This window comes from Pimephales promelas, chromosome 3 (assembly GCF_988280905.1).
Source record: "Pimephales promelas chromosome 3, fPimPro1.hap1.1, whole genome shotgun sequence".
Taxonomy (NCBI): Eukaryota; Metazoa; Chordata; class Actinopteri; order Cypriniformes; family Leuciscidae; genus Pimephales; species Pimephales promelas.
The window spans coordinates 45090237-45097736 of NC_142771.1; the positions used below are offsets into that span (position 1 = coordinate 45090237).

The 7500-nt window shown below is 46.1% G+C and overlaps 37 non-coding genes across 37 annotated transcripts in view; all 37 read left to right on the forward strand.

The window, feature by feature from the left end:
• LOC148984054 (5S ribosomal RNA) overlaps window positions 1–25 on the forward strand; it is a 119-nt gene extending 94 nt beyond the window's left edge. Inside the window, exon 1 of the ribosomal RNA XR_016164748.1 lies at window positions 1–25. This exon is cut by the window's left edge and continues 94 nt beyond it. This is a non-coding gene — a ribosomal RNA (5S ribosomal RNA).
• Window positions 26–192: 167 nt separating this feature from the next.
• LOC148984055 (5S ribosomal RNA) lies at window positions 193–311 on the forward strand. The gene has a single exon (XR_016164750.1). It is a non-coding gene; the product is annotated as a 5S ribosomal RNA (ribosomal RNA).
• Window positions 312–374: 63 nt separating this feature from the next.
• Window positions 375–493, forward strand: LOC148984056 (5S ribosomal RNA). The gene has a single exon (XR_016163213.1). It is a non-coding gene; the product is annotated as a 5S ribosomal RNA (ribosomal RNA).
• Window positions 494–556: 63 nt separating this feature from the next.
• LOC148984057 (5S ribosomal RNA) lies at window positions 557–675 on the forward strand. Its single transcript, XR_016164751.1, has one exon. It is a non-coding gene; the product is annotated as a 5S ribosomal RNA (ribosomal RNA).
• A 172-nt stretch (window positions 676–847) lies between these two features.
• Window positions 848–966, forward strand: LOC148984058 (5S ribosomal RNA). Its single transcript, XR_016164752.1, has one exon. It is a non-coding gene; the product is annotated as a 5S ribosomal RNA (ribosomal RNA).
• Window positions 967–1029: 63 nt separating this feature from the next.
• Window positions 1030–1148, forward strand: LOC148984059 (5S ribosomal RNA). The gene has a single exon (XR_016164753.1). It is a non-coding gene; the product is annotated as a 5S ribosomal RNA (ribosomal RNA).
• Window positions 1149–1211: 63 nt separating this feature from the next.
• On the forward strand, window positions 1212–1330 carry LOC148984060 (5S ribosomal RNA). Its single transcript, XR_016164754.1, has one exon. It is a non-coding gene; the product is annotated as a 5S ribosomal RNA (ribosomal RNA).
• A 63-nt stretch (window positions 1331–1393) lies between these two features.
• LOC148984061 (5S ribosomal RNA) lies at window positions 1394–1512 on the forward strand. The gene has a single exon (XR_016164755.1). It is a non-coding gene; the product is annotated as a 5S ribosomal RNA (ribosomal RNA).
• A 63-nt stretch (window positions 1513–1575) lies between these two features.
• LOC148984062 (5S ribosomal RNA) lies at window positions 1576–1694 on the forward strand. The gene has a single exon (XR_016163214.1). It is a non-coding gene; the product is annotated as a 5S ribosomal RNA (ribosomal RNA).
• A 63-nt stretch (window positions 1695–1757) lies between these two features.
• LOC148984063 (5S ribosomal RNA) lies at window positions 1758–1876 on the forward strand. The gene has a single exon (XR_016164756.1). It is a non-coding gene; the product is annotated as a 5S ribosomal RNA (ribosomal RNA).
• A 172-nt stretch (window positions 1877–2048) lies between these two features.
• Window positions 2049–2167, forward strand: LOC148984064 (5S ribosomal RNA). The gene has a single exon (XR_016164757.1). It is a non-coding gene; the product is annotated as a 5S ribosomal RNA (ribosomal RNA).
• Window positions 2168–2230: 63 nt separating this feature from the next.
• On the forward strand, window positions 2231–2349 carry LOC148984065 (5S ribosomal RNA). The gene has a single exon (XR_016163711.1). It is a non-coding gene; the product is annotated as a 5S ribosomal RNA (ribosomal RNA).
• Window positions 2350–2412: 63 nt separating this feature from the next.
• LOC148984066 (5S ribosomal RNA) lies at window positions 2413–2531 on the forward strand. Its single transcript, XR_016163215.1, has one exon. It is a non-coding gene; the product is annotated as a 5S ribosomal RNA (ribosomal RNA).
• A 63-nt stretch (window positions 2532–2594) lies between these two features.
• On the forward strand, window positions 2595–2713 carry LOC148984067 (5S ribosomal RNA). Its single transcript, XR_016164758.1, has one exon. It is a non-coding gene; the product is annotated as a 5S ribosomal RNA (ribosomal RNA).
• Window positions 2714–2886: 173 nt separating this feature from the next.
• LOC148984068 (5S ribosomal RNA) lies at window positions 2887–3005 on the forward strand. The gene has a single exon (XR_016164759.1). It is a non-coding gene; the product is annotated as a 5S ribosomal RNA (ribosomal RNA).
• Window positions 3006–3068: 63 nt separating this feature from the next.
• LOC148984069 (5S ribosomal RNA) lies at window positions 3069–3187 on the forward strand. Its single transcript, XR_016164761.1, has one exon. It is a non-coding gene; the product is annotated as a 5S ribosomal RNA (ribosomal RNA).
• Window positions 3188–3250: 63 nt separating this feature from the next.
• LOC148984070 (5S ribosomal RNA) lies at window positions 3251–3369 on the forward strand. The gene has a single exon (XR_016164762.1). It is a non-coding gene; the product is annotated as a 5S ribosomal RNA (ribosomal RNA).
• Window positions 3370–3432: 63 nt separating this feature from the next.
• Window positions 3433–3551, forward strand: LOC148984071 (5S ribosomal RNA). The gene has a single exon (XR_016164763.1). It is a non-coding gene; the product is annotated as a 5S ribosomal RNA (ribosomal RNA).
• Window positions 3552–3614: 63 nt separating this feature from the next.
• LOC148984072 (5S ribosomal RNA) lies at window positions 3615–3733 on the forward strand. The gene has a single exon (XR_016163216.1). It is a non-coding gene; the product is annotated as a 5S ribosomal RNA (ribosomal RNA).
• A 63-nt stretch (window positions 3734–3796) lies between these two features.
• Window positions 3797–3915, forward strand: LOC148984073 (5S ribosomal RNA). The gene has a single exon (XR_016164764.1). It is a non-coding gene; the product is annotated as a 5S ribosomal RNA (ribosomal RNA).
• A 172-nt stretch (window positions 3916–4087) lies between these two features.
• Window positions 4088–4206, forward strand: LOC148984074 (5S ribosomal RNA). Its single transcript, XR_016164765.1, has one exon. It is a non-coding gene; the product is annotated as a 5S ribosomal RNA (ribosomal RNA).
• Window positions 4207–4269: 63 nt separating this feature from the next.
• Window positions 4270–4388, forward strand: LOC148984075 (5S ribosomal RNA). Its single transcript, XR_016163712.1, has one exon. It is a non-coding gene; the product is annotated as a 5S ribosomal RNA (ribosomal RNA).
• Window positions 4389–4451: 63 nt separating this feature from the next.
• On the forward strand, window positions 4452–4570 carry LOC148984076 (5S ribosomal RNA). Its single transcript, XR_016163217.1, has one exon. It is a non-coding gene; the product is annotated as a 5S ribosomal RNA (ribosomal RNA).
• Window positions 4571–4633: 63 nt separating this feature from the next.
• Window positions 4634–4752, forward strand: LOC148984077 (5S ribosomal RNA). The gene has a single exon (XR_016164766.1). It is a non-coding gene; the product is annotated as a 5S ribosomal RNA (ribosomal RNA).
• Window positions 4753–4925: 173 nt separating this feature from the next.
• LOC148984078 (5S ribosomal RNA) lies at window positions 4926–5044 on the forward strand. Its single transcript, XR_016164767.1, has one exon. It is a non-coding gene; the product is annotated as a 5S ribosomal RNA (ribosomal RNA).
• A 63-nt stretch (window positions 5045–5107) lies between these two features.
• LOC148984079 (5S ribosomal RNA) lies at window positions 5108–5226 on the forward strand. The gene has a single exon (XR_016163310.1). It is a non-coding gene; the product is annotated as a 5S ribosomal RNA (ribosomal RNA).
• Window positions 5227–5289: 63 nt separating this feature from the next.
• On the forward strand, window positions 5290–5408 carry LOC148984080 (5S ribosomal RNA). The gene has a single exon (XR_016164768.1). It is a non-coding gene; the product is annotated as a 5S ribosomal RNA (ribosomal RNA).
• A 63-nt stretch (window positions 5409–5471) lies between these two features.
• On the forward strand, window positions 5472–5590 carry LOC148984081 (5S ribosomal RNA). Its single transcript, XR_016164769.1, has one exon. It is a non-coding gene; the product is annotated as a 5S ribosomal RNA (ribosomal RNA).
• Window positions 5591–5653: 63 nt separating this feature from the next.
• LOC148984082 (5S ribosomal RNA) lies at window positions 5654–5772 on the forward strand. Its single transcript, XR_016164770.1, has one exon. It is a non-coding gene; the product is annotated as a 5S ribosomal RNA (ribosomal RNA).
• A 63-nt stretch (window positions 5773–5835) lies between these two features.
• On the forward strand, window positions 5836–5954 carry LOC148984083 (5S ribosomal RNA). Its single transcript, XR_016164772.1, has one exon. It is a non-coding gene; the product is annotated as a 5S ribosomal RNA (ribosomal RNA).
• Window positions 5955–6017: 63 nt separating this feature from the next.
• LOC148984084 (5S ribosomal RNA) lies at window positions 6018–6136 on the forward strand. The gene has a single exon (XR_016164773.1). It is a non-coding gene; the product is annotated as a 5S ribosomal RNA (ribosomal RNA).
• Window positions 6137–6306: 170 nt separating this feature from the next.
• LOC148984085 (5S ribosomal RNA) lies at window positions 6307–6425 on the forward strand. The gene has a single exon (XR_016164774.1). It is a non-coding gene; the product is annotated as a 5S ribosomal RNA (ribosomal RNA).
• A 63-nt stretch (window positions 6426–6488) lies between these two features.
• On the forward strand, window positions 6489–6607 carry LOC148984086 (5S ribosomal RNA). The gene has a single exon (XR_016164775.1). It is a non-coding gene; the product is annotated as a 5S ribosomal RNA (ribosomal RNA).
• Window positions 6608–6670: 63 nt separating this feature from the next.
• On the forward strand, window positions 6671–6789 carry LOC148984087 (5S ribosomal RNA). Its single transcript, XR_016164776.1, has one exon. It is a non-coding gene; the product is annotated as a 5S ribosomal RNA (ribosomal RNA).
• A 63-nt stretch (window positions 6790–6852) lies between these two features.
• LOC148984088 (5S ribosomal RNA) lies at window positions 6853–6971 on the forward strand. Its single transcript, XR_016164778.1, has one exon. It is a non-coding gene; the product is annotated as a 5S ribosomal RNA (ribosomal RNA).
• Window positions 6972–7034: 63 nt separating this feature from the next.
• Window positions 7035–7153, forward strand: LOC148984089 (5S ribosomal RNA). The gene has a single exon (XR_016164779.1). It is a non-coding gene; the product is annotated as a 5S ribosomal RNA (ribosomal RNA).
• Window positions 7154–7216: 63 nt separating this feature from the next.
• On the forward strand, window positions 7217–7335 carry LOC148984090 (5S ribosomal RNA). Its single transcript, XR_016164780.1, has one exon. It is a non-coding gene; the product is annotated as a 5S ribosomal RNA (ribosomal RNA).
• Window positions 7336–7500: the final 165 nt, after the last annotated feature.

Genomic DNA, 7500 nt, shown 5'->3' on the forward strand with positions numbered 1-7500 from the left:
CTGGGAATACCAGGTGCTGTAAGCTTTATTGTTTAAAAAAAAAAAAAAAAGAGTCAATGAAATGGTTCAAAAATCCTAAATTGTCTTTTTTTCCCCTCGAAAAGCCTGAAATATTCTCTGAGTTTCTTCAGAAAGCCTGAAAGAGTCTCTTTTTTTTCTTCTTCAAATAGCCCAAGTTTGGCAGCAGATTTCGCTTACGGCCATACCACCTTGAGAACGCCCGAACTCGTCTGATCTCGGAAGCTAAGCAGGGTCGGGCCTGGTTAGTACTTGGATGGGAGACCGCCTGGGAATACCAGGTGCTGTAAGCTTTATATAGTTTACTACCCTAATGTTCTAACCATTCAAATAGCCCAATTTTGGCAGCAGATTTCGCTTACGGCCATACCACCTTGAGAACGCCCGAACTCGTCTGATCTCGGAAGCTAAGCAGGGTCGGGCCTGGTTAGTACTTGGATGGGAGACCGCCTGGGAATACAAGGTGCTGTAAGCTTTATATAGTTTACTACCCTAATTTTCTAACCATTCAAATAGCCCAATTTTGGCAGCAGATTTCGCTTACGGCCATACCACCTTGAGAACGCCCGAACTCGTCTGATCTCGGAAGCTAAGCAGGGTCGGGCCTGGTTAGTACTTGGATGGGAGACCGCCTGGGAATACCAGGTGCTGTAAGCTTTATTGTTTAAAAAAAAAAAAAAAAAAAAAGAGTCAATGAAATGGTTCAAAAATCCTAAATTGTCTTTTTTTCCCCTCGAAAAGCCTGAAATATTCTCTGAGTTTCTTCAGAAAGCCTGAAAGAGTCTCTTTTTTTTCTTCTTCAAATAGCCCAATTTTGGCAGCAGATTTCGCTTACGGCCATACCACCTTGAGAACGCCCGAACTCGTCTGATCTCGGAAGCTAAGCAGGGTCGGGCCTGGTTAGTACTTGGATGGGAGACCGCCTGGGAATACCAGGTGCTGTAAGCTTTATATAGTTTACTACCCTAATGTTCTAACCATTCAAATAGCCCAATTTTGGCAGCAGATTTTGCTTACGGCCATACCACCTTGAGAACGCCCGAACTCGTCTGATCTCGGAAGCTAAGCAGGGTCGGGCCTGGTTAGTACTTGGATGGGAGACCGCCTGGGAATACCAGGTGCTGTAAGCTTTATATAGTTTACTACCCTAATGTTCTAACCATTCAAATAGCCCAATTTTGGCAGCAGATTTCGCTTACGGCCATACCACCTTGAGAACGCCCGAACTCGTCTGATCTCGGAAGCTAAGCAGGGTCGGGCCTGGTTAGTACTTGGATGGGAGACCGCCTGGGAATACCAGGTGCTGTAAGCTTTATATAGTTTACTACCCTAATGTTCTAACCATTCAAATAGCCCAATTTTGGCAGCAGATTTCGCTTACGGCCATACCACCTTGAGAACGCCCGAACTCGTCTGATCTCGGAAGCTAAGCAGGGTCGGGCCTGGTTAGTACTTGGATGGGAGACCGCCTGGGAATACCAGGTGCTGTAAGCTTTATATAGTTTACTACCCTAATGTTCTAACCATTCAAATAGCCCAATTTTGGCAGCAGATTTCGCTTACGGCCATACCACCTTGAGAACGCCCGAACTCGTCTGATCTCGGAAGCTAAGCAGGGTCGGGCCTGGTTAGTACTTGGATGGGAGACCGCCTGGGAATACAAGGTGCTGTAAGCTTTATATAGTTTACTACCCTAATTTTCTAACCATTCAAATAGCCCAATTTTGGCAGCAGATTTCGCTTACGGCCATACCACCTTGAGAACGCCCGAACTCGTCTGATCTCGGAAGCTAAGCAGGGTCGGGCCTGGTTAGTACTTGGATGGGAGACCGCCTGGGAATACCAGGTGCTGTAAGCTTTATTGTTTAAAAAAAAAAAAAAAAAAAAAGAGTCAATGAAATGGTTCAAAAATCCTAAATTGTCTTTTTTTCCCCTCGAAAAGCCTGAAATATTCTCTGAGTTTCTTCAGAAAGCCTGAAAGAGTCTCTTTTTTTTCTTCTTCAAATAGCCCAATTTTGGCAGCAGATTTCGCTTACGGCCATACCACCTTGAGAACGCCCGAACTCGTCTGATCTCGGAAGCTAAGCAGGGTCGGGCCTGGTTAGTACTTGGATGGGAGACCGCCTGGGAATACCAGGTGCTGTAAGCTTTATATAGTTTACTACCCTAATGTTCTAACCATTCAAATAGCCCAATTTTGGCAGCAGATTTCGCTTACGGCCATACCACCTTGAGAACGCCCGAACTCGTCTGATCTGGGAAGCTAAGCAGGGTCGGGCCTGGTTAGTACTTGGATGGGAGACCGCCTGGGAATACCAGGTGCTGTAAGCTTTATATAGTTTACTACCCTAATGTTCTAACCATTCAAATAGCCCAATTTTGGCAGCAGATTTCGCTTACGGCCATACCACCTTGAGAACGCCCGAACTCGTCTGATCTCGGAAGCTAAGCAGGGTCGGGCCTGGTTAGTACTTGGATGGGAGACCGCCTGGGAATACAAGGTGCTGTAAGCTTTATATAGTTTACTACCCTAATTTTCTAACCATTCAAATAGCCCAATTTTGGCAGCAGATTTCGCTTACGGCCATACCACCTTGAGAACGCCCGAACTCGTCTGATCTCGGAAGCTAAGCAGGGTCGGGCCTGGTTAGTACTTGGATGGGAGACCGCCTGGGAATACCAGGTGCTGTAAGCTTTATTGTTTAAAAAAAAAAAAAAAAAAAAAAGAGTCAATGAAATGGTTCAAAAATCCTAAATTGTCTTTTTTTCCCCTCGAAAAGCCTGAAATATTCTCTGAGTTTCTTCAGAAAGCCTGAAAGAGTCTCTTTTTTTTCTTCTTCAAATAGCCCAATTTTGGCAGCAGATTTCGCTTACGGCCATACCACCTTGAGAACGCCCGAACTCGTCTGATCTCGGAAGCTAAGCAGGGTCGGGCCTGGTTAGTACTTGGATGGGAGACCGCCTGGGAATACCAGGTGCTGTAAGCTTTATATAGTTTACTACCCTAATGTTCTAACCATTCAAATAGCCCAATTTTGGCAGCAGATTTTGCTTACGGCCATACCACCTTGAGAACGCCCGAACTCGTCTGATCTCGGAAGCTAAGCAGGGTCGGGCCTGGTTAGTACTTGGATGGGAGACCGCCTGGGAATACCAGGTGCTGTAAGCTTTATATAGTTTACTACCCTAATGTTCTAACCATTCAAATAGCCCAATTTTGGCAGCAGATTTCGCTTACGGCCATACCACCTTGAGAACGCCCGAACTCGTCTGATCTCGGAAGCTAAGCAGGGTCGGGCCTGGTTAGTACTTGGATGGGAGACCGCCTGGGAATACCAGGTGCTGTAAGCTTTATATAGTTTACTACCCTAATGTTCTAACCATTCAAATAGCCCAATTTTGGCAGCAGATTTCGCTTACGGCCATACCACCTTGAGAACGCCCGAACTCGTCTGATCTCGGAAGCTAAGCAGGGTCGGGCCTGGTTAGTACTTGGATGGGAGACCGCCTGGGAATACCAGGTGCTGTAAGCTTTATATAGTTTACTACCCTAATGTTCTAACCATTCAAATAGCCCAATTTTGGCAGCAGATTTCGCTTACGGCCATACCACCTTGAGAACGCCCGAACTCGTCTGATCTCGGAAGCTAAGCAGGGTCGGGCCTGGTTAGTACTTGGATGGGAGACCGCCTGGGAATACAAGGTGCTGTAAGCTTTATATAGTTTACTACCCTAATTTTCTAACCATTCAAATAGCCCAATTTTGGCAGCAGATTTCGCTTACGGCCATACCACCTTGAGAACGCCCGAACTCGTCTGATCTCGGAAGCTAAGCAGGGTCGGGCCTGGTTAGTACTTGGATGGGAGACCGCCTGGGAATACCAGGTGCTGTAAGCTTTATTGTTTAAAAAAAAAAAAAAAAAAAAAGAGTCAATGAAATGGTTCAAAAATCCTAAATTGTCTTTTTTTCCCCTCGAAAAGCCTGAAATATTCTCTGAGTTTCTTCAGAAAGCCTGAAAGAGTCTCTTTTTTTTCTTCTTCAAATAGCCCAATTTTGGCAGCAGATTTCGCTTACGGCCATACCACCTTGAGAACGCCCGAACTCGTCTGATCTCGGAAGCTAAGCAGGGTCGGGCCTGGTTAGTACTTGGATGGGAGACCGCCTGGGAATACCAGGTGCTGTAAGCTTTATATAGTTTACTACCCTAATGTTCTAACCATTCAAATAGCCCAATTTTGGCAGCAGATTTCGCTTACGGCCATACCACCTTGAGAACGCCCGAACTCGTCTGATCTGGGAAGCTAAGCAGGGTCGGGCCTGGTTAGTACTTGGATGGGAGACCGCCTGGGAATACCAGGTGCTGTAAGCTTTATATAGTTTACTACCCTAATGTTCTAACCATTCAAATAGCCCAATTTTGGCAGCAGATTTCGCTTACGGCCATACCACCTTGAGAACGCCCGAACTCGTCTGATCTCGGAAGCTAAGCAGGGTCGGGCCTGGTTAGTACTTGGATGGGAGACCGCCTGGGAATACAAGGTGCTGTAAGCTTTATATAGTTTACTACCCTAATTTTCTAACCATTCAAATAGCCCAATTTTGGCAGCAGATTTCGCTTACGGCCATACCACCTTGAGAACGCCCGAACTCGTCTGATCTCGGAAGCTAAGCAGGGTCGGGCCTGGTTAGTACTTGGATGGGAGACCGCCTGGGAATACCAGGTGCTGTAAGCTTTATTGTTTAAAAAAAAAAAAAAAAAAAAAAGAGTCAATGAAATGGTTCAAAAATCCTAAATTGTCTTTTTTTCCCCTCGAAAAGCCTGAAATATTCTCTGAGTTTCTTCAGAAAGCCTGAAAGAGTCTCTTTTTTTTCTTCTTCAAATAGCCCAATTTTGGCAGCAGATTTCGCTTACGGCCATACCACCTTGAGAACGCCCGAACTCGTCTGATCTCGGAAGCTAAGCAGGGTCGGGCCTGGTTAGTACTTGGATGGGAGACCGCCTGGGAATACCAGGTGCTGTAAGCTTTATATAGTTTACTACCCTAATGTTCTAACCATTCAAATAGCCCAATTTTGGCAGCAGATTTCGCTTACGGCCATACCACCTTGAGAACGCCCGAACTCGTCTGATCTCGGAAGCTAAGCAGGGTCGGGCCTGGTTAGTACTTGGATGGGAGACCGCCTGGGACTACCAGGTGCTGTAAGCTTTATATAGTTTACTACCCTAATGTTCTAACCATTCAAATAGCCCAATTTTGGCAGCAGATTTCGCTTACGGCCATACCACCTTGAGAACGCCCGAACTCGTCTGATCTCGGAAGCTAAGCAGGGTCGGGCCTGGTTAGTACTTGGATGGGAGACCGCCTGGGAATACCAGGTGCTGTAAGCTTTATATAGTTTACTACCCTAATTTTCTAACCATTCAAATAGCCCAATTTTGGCAGCAGATTTCGCTTACGGCCATACCACCTTGAGAACGCCCGAACTCGTCTGATCTCGGAAGCTAAGCAGGGTCGGGCCTGGTTAGTACTTGGATGGGAGACCGCCTGGGAATACCAGGTGCTGTAAGCTTTATGTAGTTTACAACCCTAATGTTCTAACCATTCAAATAGCCCAATTTTGGCAGCAGATTTCGCTTACGGCCATACCACCTTGAGAACGCCCGAACTCGTCTGATCTCGGAAGCTAAGCAGGGTCGGGCCTGGTTAGTACTTGGATGGGAGACCGCCTGGGAATACCAGGTGCTGTAAGCTTTATGTAGTTTACTACCCTAATGTTCTAACCATTCAAATAGCCCAATTTTGGCAGCAGATTTCGCTTACGGCCATACCACCTTGAGAACGCCCGAACTCGTCTGATCTCGGAAGCTAAGCAGGGTCGGGCCTGGTTAGTACTTGGATGGGAGACCGCCTGGGAATACCAGGTGCTGTAAGCTTTATATAGTTTACTACCCTAATGTTTTAACTATTCAAATAGCCCAATTTTGGCAGCAGATTTCGCTTACGGCCATACCACCTTGAGAACGCCCGAACTCGTCTGATCTCGGAAGCTAAGCAGGGTCGGGCCTGGTTAGTACTTGGATGGGAGACCGCCTGGGAATACCAGGTGCTGTAAGCTTTATTGTTTAAAAAAAAAAAAAAAAAAAAGAGTCAATGAAATGTTTCAAAAATCCTAAATTGTCTTTTTTCCCCTCAAAATTCCTGAAATAGTCTCTCAGTTTCTTCAGAAAGCCTGAAAGAGTCTCTTTTTTTTCTTCTTCAAATAGCCCAATTTTGGCTGCAGATTTCGCTTACGGCCATACCACCTTGAGAACGCCCGAACTCGTCTGATCTCGGAAGCTAAGCAGGGTCGGGCCTGGTTAGTACTTGGATGGGAGACCGCCTGGGAATACCAGGTGCTGTAAGCTTTATGTAGTTTACTACCCTAATGTTCTAACCATTCAAATAGCCCAATTTTGGCAGCAGATTTCGCTTACGGCCATACCACCTTGAGAACGCCCGAACTCGTCTGATCTCGGAAGCTAAGCAGGGTCGGGCCTGGTTAGTACTTGGATGGGAGACCGCCTGGGAATACCAGGTGCTGTAAGCTTTATATAGTTTACTACCCTAATGTTCTAACCATTCAAATAGCGCAATTTTGGCAGCAGATTTCGCTTACGGCCATACCACCTTGAGAACGCCCGAACTCGTCTGATCTCGGAAGCTAAGCAGGGTCGGGCCTGGTTAGTACTTGGATGGGAGACCGCCTGGGAATACCAGGTGCTGTAAGCTTTATATAGTTTACTACCCTAATGTTTTAACTATTCAAATAGCCCAATTTTGGCAGCAGATTTCGCTTACGGCCATACCACCTTGAGAACGCCCGAACTCGTCTGATCTCGGAAGCTAAGCAGGGTCGGGCCTGGTTAGTACTTGGATGGGAGACCGCCTGGGAATACCAGGTGCTGTAAGCTTTATATAGTTTACTACCCTAATGTTCTAACCATTCAAATAGCCCAATTTTGGCAGCAGATTTCGCTTACGGCCATACCACCTTGAGAACGCCCGAACTCGTCTGATCTCGGAAGCTAAGCAGGGTCGGGCCTGGTTAGTACTTGGATGGGAGACCGCCTGGGAATACCAGGTGCTGTAAGCTTTATATAGTTTACTACCCTAATGTTTTAACTATTCAAATAGCCCAATTTTGGCAGCAGATTTCGCTTACGGCCATACCACCTTGAGAACGCCCGAACTCGTCTGATCTCGGAAGCTAAGCAGGGTCGGGCCTGGTTAGTACTTGGATGGGAGACCGCCTGGGAATACCAGGTGCTGTAAGCTTTATTGTTTAAAAAAAAAAAAAAAAAAAAGAGTCAATGAAATGTTTCAAAAATCCTAAATTGTCTTTTTTCCCCTCAAAATTCCTGAAATAGTCTCTCAGTTTCTTCAGAAAGCCTGAAAGAGTCTCTTTTTTTTCTTCTTCAAATAGCCCAATTTTGGCTGCAG